Genomic DNA, 7776 nt, shown 5'->3' on the forward strand with positions numbered 1-7776 from the left:
CAAAATCAAAAGTCCTGTGTGTGAGTCCGCAATAACGCTGCCAACGCAAGGATTTATAATGGACATTTTTGGATGCATGGTATCATTGATGTAAATTATTTTTTCCTCAGCTTTCAGACAACAATTGACGGTTTTCCTTATTTAAAAAAAATAAATAAAGCATGTTCGGTCAGGCATTTTTGTGTCTGGCATTGTTATGTAGTCTAGACCACGGGGAAGTGGGAGCGGTTGCGAATGTGGCATGACAAGTCAATTGTCAACAGTCAAGTCATGACATTACTTTGACCATTTTTCACGTTGGATGAAATGGGTGGTCGCTGATTGGAGTCTTGAGCTTGATAATGTGTCTTAAAACCGACTGGAAAGGAAAATGTACATGAATCATTTAAGTAAATGAATTAGCATGAAGTAATCAATGATCAAAGTTTTGGACAGCTCCTTGTGTATATGCAGATGGGAATTTAGTTTTTCCTTGTAGATCATGAATGATACGGTTTTAATCTATTTAAATGGAGATGTCAAGTGAAATATAATGTTGGAGGGGAAAAAAATCTGACCACCCAGTTAAACTGCTCTATCCACTCTGTTAGGGTTTGGATGTGGCCCCAATAGCACGACAACAGGCAGGTGTCGTGGAATAGTGATGTGTCGTTCGCGAACGAGCCGGCTCCGAGAGCCGGCTCTTTGAAGTGAACGATGGGAGCCGGCTCCCACCTCATTGGGAACCGGCTCTTCATTGGGGAGTCGGAAGGGGAGGGTTACACACGCACGCACGCACACACACATATTCAGAGATTGGAACTTTTTGACAACCTTGTTTTGAGATGGGTCTTTGTACTTTGTTTTTATTTTTGTAGCACTCCATGTTGAGTATGTTCAGAAGAATATAAATAAAGCCATATAAATAATAAATATTTGATATGTCTATTTTTTGCATTAGTACTTCATTTTACACATATTACGTTATTTCTGGTATTAAATTAATTTAAGCAACAAAAAAACTGAGGAGCCATTTGGGAGCCTAAAGAGACGGCTCTTTTTAGGGAGCCGATCCAAAAGAGTCGGCTCTCTAAAAGGAGCCGGAATTCCCATCACTATCGTGGAAGCCAACACTTGGCGTAGTTTATTTAAGAGTCTTCACAAACTCACTCAGGGAGAAGCACGAGGAGTCCACAACGAAATGCCCGCACAAGGAACAAGAAGCTGCGGGAGACGGCAACAGAGTCCACTGATGTGGTGACGGCACGAACATGCACTGGGGAATGGTCTGTGAGTCAATTTATACCGGTCCAAACGAGCAGATAGGCAACAGGTGGGTGATGAGCTGATGAGTCTCAGGTGTGAGGTGCAGAGCACCCTGGCTGAGGAGGCTGCCTGGCTGGCCCCTCCCTAACACACTCAACTATTTTCATTGCCACCTTTGCCAGCCTTCAAATGATTTGTGAGCCTCTTTCATATTTTTTTTTGTATGGATACACATGATAATAAATGTATTCCCTTTACTTTGTTGTTTATTTATTTATTTTTAAATCATTCTATTTTTACTACATATCAAAACGGAGCTACTGGATACGTCAGCAAGAAGGTTTGTACTGTATGTTTTTTGCGTTTCCAGGAAATCGGGGCTGGAATGTTTGGAAGTTCAGTGAACACACGCACACACACACACAGACACACACACACACACACACAAACACTTTAAGACTATAAGAGGGAAGGAAGTGAATAGAATTACCCAAGTCTGCTGATAGGAAGATAAGATGTCGGTGTGCACAATTGCGATTGTGTGTGAGGGAGACGTGTGAAGTTAAAGCCTTGAAAAACAATTCACACCATATATTACAGTTAAATCCGGTATCAACAATCCTGTTCCCTTCCTGCAATTCAAGCCTGGTTTGATTTATCTGTGTGTGTGTGTGTCGACAAATGTGTACTGTAAATGTCTGCATGTGATAGAAACAGATGAAGTAGAGGTCAAAAGAGCGCAACATATTGTTGAGGGACAAATGGGTGTGCCATCATCTTTCACCATTAATGTAATGGACGGATTGTTTTGCATTTGCAGCGCCCATGTTGTTGCTGGAACTGAATAACAATATATTTATCTGCATTTATTTATTTATTTGGGGTTGTGGTATTTTCCTTTTCGAGAATTTGTCTTTGCACATCACCAAAAGCAACCCCTTAAAGCAGGGGTGTCCAAACTTTTTGCCAAGGGGGCCAGATTTTATGTGGTAAAATGTCGGGGGGCCGACCTTGGCTGACATTCTTTACATTGAACAACAATATTGTTCAAGAAATTTTAGGAAGCCAGTCTGTTTCACATTTCCATTTTTATTTTAATTTCAACAATCTTAAGAATTTTTTTGGTTCATTTGAAACCGGTATATCACATGCAACTGCTTATTCACTTGACTTTTTCTTAAACGGAAGTCTCCTGAGTGCAAATTGATTGATTTGAAACATAAAATGTATCACCATGACTTTTCAATAGTCACAAAACCTTTGACTCGAACAACAGGGAAATGAACAAGCAATACACATATCCACAACTGCAAGGATCATTTGAAATATGACATATCAGTCAATATACAATACAATACAATACAATACATGCTGATTTATATAGCGCTTTCACAACACGGAGTGATGTCTTGTTAACTCGTGAGTGACATGAAGTCTTTGAGATTCAAGAGCTTGGTCTCAGTCATCAGAGTAATGACCCAAACCATACAAATAATAACACCCAAGAATAACTTGCAAAGCAAAACATTGGATTATTCAGAAGTGGCCTTCAATGAGCCTTGTTTTAAATCCCTTTTAACATCAATGAAAGGGGCTGAAACATGCCACCTGGAAAAAGCACATTTCAAACCTGAGACAATGGGAGCAGTTTGGCCATGAAGAGTGGGAGAAGGACCTGCTGAGAAGTCCAGGAGTCTCACTGAAATTATTTGATTGCAGTACTGTAATTGCCTCAAAAGGTTGTGACATTTTTTTTTTTTAAGAGTTCATTTTTGTATTAGCCTCTTTCACTCTTTCATTAGGTTTTTTTGTTTTCCTTTTGAACCACAATTCCAAATCAACGTCTGATTTTCATGACATGTTTATTTTATTATTATGATTATTTCTTTTTTTTTCTTTCGTTAACAGAGAGCTACCAGCAATTTTGTCCACGGCTGTATAATTTTTTTAAAGGTGTCGTGCTGCCATCTAGTGTATCATCTGAGTAGTAACATTTGTAGAGCGAGAATCTCACAAATGCAGTTGGGGAGAAATGATATCTCCCATACAACAAAATATTGTCCCGTAGTAATTATTTGTCACCATGAGCTAACTATCGAGTTTAAAATACACAACTTAAAAAAATCGCACTTCTTTGATGGGTAGATCGATGGACGGACGGACAAGAAAGTCATAGACACCTTATTTATCCCATGAGGGAATTTTAATTTTCCTACCAGCAATAGCCTCTTCACAATTAAGCGTACAACAACGTAGAAGGAACCAACAAAGTGGCAAAGAAAAAAAAAATAAAATACAAGAGCACTATTTGAGAGGGACACACTGAACACTGTAAATAAAAGTGGAAAAAAGGAGACAGTGATTTAAAGTTTTGCTCATTGGTCTGTACAGTAAAAGTAATAGATCAGGGGTGGCCACATTCCTTTACATCTGTGATCATCATAATCACTTCGCCCAGTGTCCGCTGACATAATTGGTTCCGGAGTATGGCCCAATAAATATTTGGGTCCAGCTTAGGCACCAGTCGAGCCGATTTCAGTGGTGGAAAAGGGCCATTTGAGTCCTTGGTCAGCCTCAGTCTCACTTTCAGCTGCTGCTTGATCCTCTTCAACTACTTCCTTTTCGGTTCAGACCAATCCAAATTTTTTAGGATTCCCAAACAAAATGCAGGCTCAGACAAAGTGAGATGACAAAAATAGAAAATCGCACCAACAGTGTATGAACTGAAATCGCTGGACATAAGGTGCCCGGAAAAACAATATATCAAACCAACAGCGCTTTCAAAAGCAAGGTTCTGTCACGTTCTGTCCGAAGCGATAGCTATCGCTTCGTGCAGAACAAATGAAATAAAGGTTGGATCCCCGGAGAACAGACAACGAAAAAATCTTGTCAACGAAAAAAGTGTCTTTAATGACAAAAGAACAGAAAGAGCCCGACAGGGAAAAACGGTAACACAAAACGCTGGTCAAATAAGGACCAGGAAATAACAAGAAGGGTACTCTAACAGAAAACGCTCGCGGAAAACAACACGACGCGAGGAGGACCTGAATTTGGCGGTGATAAGAGCAATACAACAACTAGGAGCAAAACGCGAATAACGGCCGTAAGGCAAAAAGGCAACGGGTCAATTGACAATAGCGAGATCGAGCGCGGGTGCAATATGGCACGGCATGGAATTCTCCGGCAGTGAGATGACTGCCGGAGTCGCTTGATAAAGGCAGGTGATCAGCCCGGAATTAACAACAGGTGTGCAGTCGGGGAAAAGAAAGCCCGCCCCCTGCAGGCAGGCACGGAACGTGACAGTACCCCCCCCTCAACGGACGCCTCCCGGCGGACCTCCCGGTTTGGAAGGGTGAGCGGTGTGGAAGTCGCGCAGAAGGGACGGGTCAAGGATCCAGGAGCGAGGCACCCACTGCCGCTCCTCAGGCCCGTAGCCCTCCCAATCGACCAGGTATTGGAAGCCCTTGCCCCTGCGCCGAGAGTCCAGGATGGCACGAACCGTGTACACCGGGTCACCGTCGACGACCCGCGGAGGGGGCGGCGGCGTGGGAGGAGGAGCCAAGTCACTGGAAGAGACGGGTTTGAGAAGGGAGACGTGGAAGACGGGGTGGACCTTCATGGTAGGAGGTAGACGGAGCCTGACAGCAGCCGGGTTGATGACGGCCTCAACCTCGAAGGGACCAGTGAATCGAGGACCCAGTTTCGCCGAGGAGCCGGCCAGGCGAAGGTCCCGAGTAGCCAGCCATACCTTCTGCCCCACCAGATAGGAGGGGGCCGGGCGCCGACGACGATCCGCGATTTGACGATTCCGGGACGCCGTGCGGGACAATGCCGCCCGGGCCTCCCTCCACACACGATGGGCCCGCTTGAGATGATGCTGGACGGAAGGGACCTCCACCTGCCCCTCCTGTGACGGGAACAGCGGCGGCTGGTAGCCGTAGGCAGACATGAACGGTGACCGGCCGGTTGCGGAGGAGACGAGGGTGTTGTGCGCATACTCCACCCATGGCAAGTGGTCGACCCATGATGCGGGACGGTGGAGACACACACAGCGGAGGGCCGCCCCCAGATCCTGGTTGGCGCGCTCCGCCTGTCCGTTAGACTGGGGGTGGTAGCCGGAGGTCAGGCTGGCAGTGGCTCCGAGGGACCGGCAGAACCGCTTCCAGACGCGAGACACGAACTGGGGCCCCCGATCAGACACAATGTCCGTCGGAATGCCGTGGAGGCGGAAAACGTGTTCGACCAGGAGGTCGGCGGTCTCCAGCGCCGACGGTAACCTGGACAAGGGCACAAAATGAGCCGCCTTGGAGAAGCGGTCCACGATCGTGAGCACGACCGTACGGCCCCGGGAGGGGGGAAGACCCGTGACGAAGTCCAGAGCGATGTGGGACCAGGGGCGTGGCGGAACGGGCAACGGTTGGAGCAATCCCGCCGGAGGTTGACGGGAAGACTTGCCGCAAGCGCAGGAGGTGCAGGCCCTGACGAACTCCGTCACGTCGCTCCGGAGCTCCGGCCACCAGAACCGCTGGGAGACGAGTTGCACCGTCCGGCTCACCCCCGGATGGCATGCCACCTTGGATCCATGCCCCCACTGCAGGACCTCCGAGCGCAGGGACGGAGGCACGAACAGTCTCCCCGCCGGGCACCCCGCCGGCACCTGAACCCCCTCCAGGGCAGTCTGGATCCGCTGCTCAACCTCCCACTGGACGACCCCCACGATGCACTGAGCTGGGAGGATGGTTTCCGGGGGCCGGTCCCCTCCCGTGGGGTCGTGGAGACGGGAGAGGGCGTCGGGCTTGGTGTTCTTCGACCCGGGGGAGTAGGTGAGAATAAAGTCGAACCTGGTGAGAAACAAGGCCCACCGGGCCTGACGGGGGTTTAGTCTTTTGGCGGTACGGAGGTAAGCAAGGTTCTTGTGGTCGGTGTAAACGGTAAAAGGTTCCTTTGCCCCCTCGAGCCAGTGCCGCCACTCCTGCAAGGCGGAGACAACAGCTAACAGTTCGCGGTTGCCCACGTCGTAGTTGGATTCGGCCGCTGTGAGCCGACGAGAGAAGAAGGCGCAGGGGTGCAGCTTCTGGTCGATGGGCGAGCGTTGAGACAGCACCGCCCCCACCCCTGAATCCGAGGCGTCCACCTCTACAATAAAGGGAAGATCAGGGTCAGGATGTTGAAGTACAGGGGGACTGGTAAACGCCGCCTTTAAGTCTGTGAACGCAGCGTCCGCGGTGGAATCCCACTTGAACGGGGTCTTAATAGACGTCAGGCGGGTCAAGGGGAGCGCCTTCTGGCTATAGGCCCGGATAAACCGTCTATAGAAATTGGCAAACCCCAGGAAACGCTGCAGTTCTTTACGATTAGTGGGAACCGGCCAGTTCGTGACTGCCTGTGTCTTGATGGGGTCTGCTCGTAACCTACCCCGCTCAATGATAAACCCCAGAAAGGAGATTACGGGAACATGGAATTCACACTTCTCTGCCTTGACGAAGAGCCGGTTTTCTAATAGGCGCTGTAGCACCCGCCTAACATGTTGCTTGTGTTCCTGTAACGACCGGGAGAAAATCAATATATCGTCCAAGTAGACGAAACAGAAGATGTTGATCATGTCTCTTAGCACGTCATTTATGAGGTTTTGAAAGACGGCAGGAGCGTTAGTGAGACCGAAAGGCATCACTAAGTACTCAAAATGGCCTAGAGGGGTCTTGAAAGCGGTCTTCCATTCATCTCCCTCTCTGATACGGACCAAGTGATAAGCGCTGCGCAAATCTAACTTGGAGAAAATGGTGGCGGATTGCAATGGGGCGAAGGCGGAATCTAACAAAGGTAGTGGGTATTTATTCTTTATGGTTATCTCGTTTAACCCACGATAGTCGACGCAGGGTCGCAGGGACTTGTCCTTCTTTCCTACGAAAAAAACCCCCGCCCCTAACGGTGAACGCGAAGGTCTAATGAGACCTGCGGCGAGCGAGCTGTTAATGTACTCCGTCAACGCCTCGCGTTCAGGCCGAGACACCTGATACAGCCTCGAGGTCGGCAACGGAGCGCCCGCCTGCAGGTCTATTGCGCAATCATAGGGGCGGTGTGGAGGTAAGGAGCGCGCGCGGTCCTCGCTAAAAGCCCCCTTGAGGTCCCGATAGCAATCCGGCACTCCGTCAAGGCAGATATCCTCGGGGGGTGTGACGCGTTTATACCCCCCGACGGCTGACTGTAAACAGTGCTGATAACAGTACGGACTCCAACTATCTATTGCTGGGCGCGCCCAGGAAATTACGGGGTTGTGTGCCCTAAGCCAGGGTAACCCAAGGATAATAGGAGCGTTGCGGGACCGCATTACCAGAAAACGCCGATGCTCGACATGGTTACCCGAAAGTTGCAGTTTCAATGGCTCCGTTCTGTGCGTAACGACCGCCAGGAGACGCCCATCGAGATCGCGAACCCGCTTTCTATCAACAAGCTCCTCCAAGAAACAACCCAACTCGGAGGCGAGCTCGGTGTCCATCAGACAATCGTCTGCTCCTGAGTCTACCAGGGCCC

Source organism: Hippocampus zosterae, chromosome 13, assembly GCF_025434085.1.
Source record: "Hippocampus zosterae strain Florida chromosome 13, ASM2543408v3, whole genome shotgun sequence".
In the NCBI taxonomy this organism is placed as follows: Eukaryota; Metazoa; Chordata; class Actinopteri; order Syngnathiformes; family Syngnathidae; genus Hippocampus; species Hippocampus zosterae.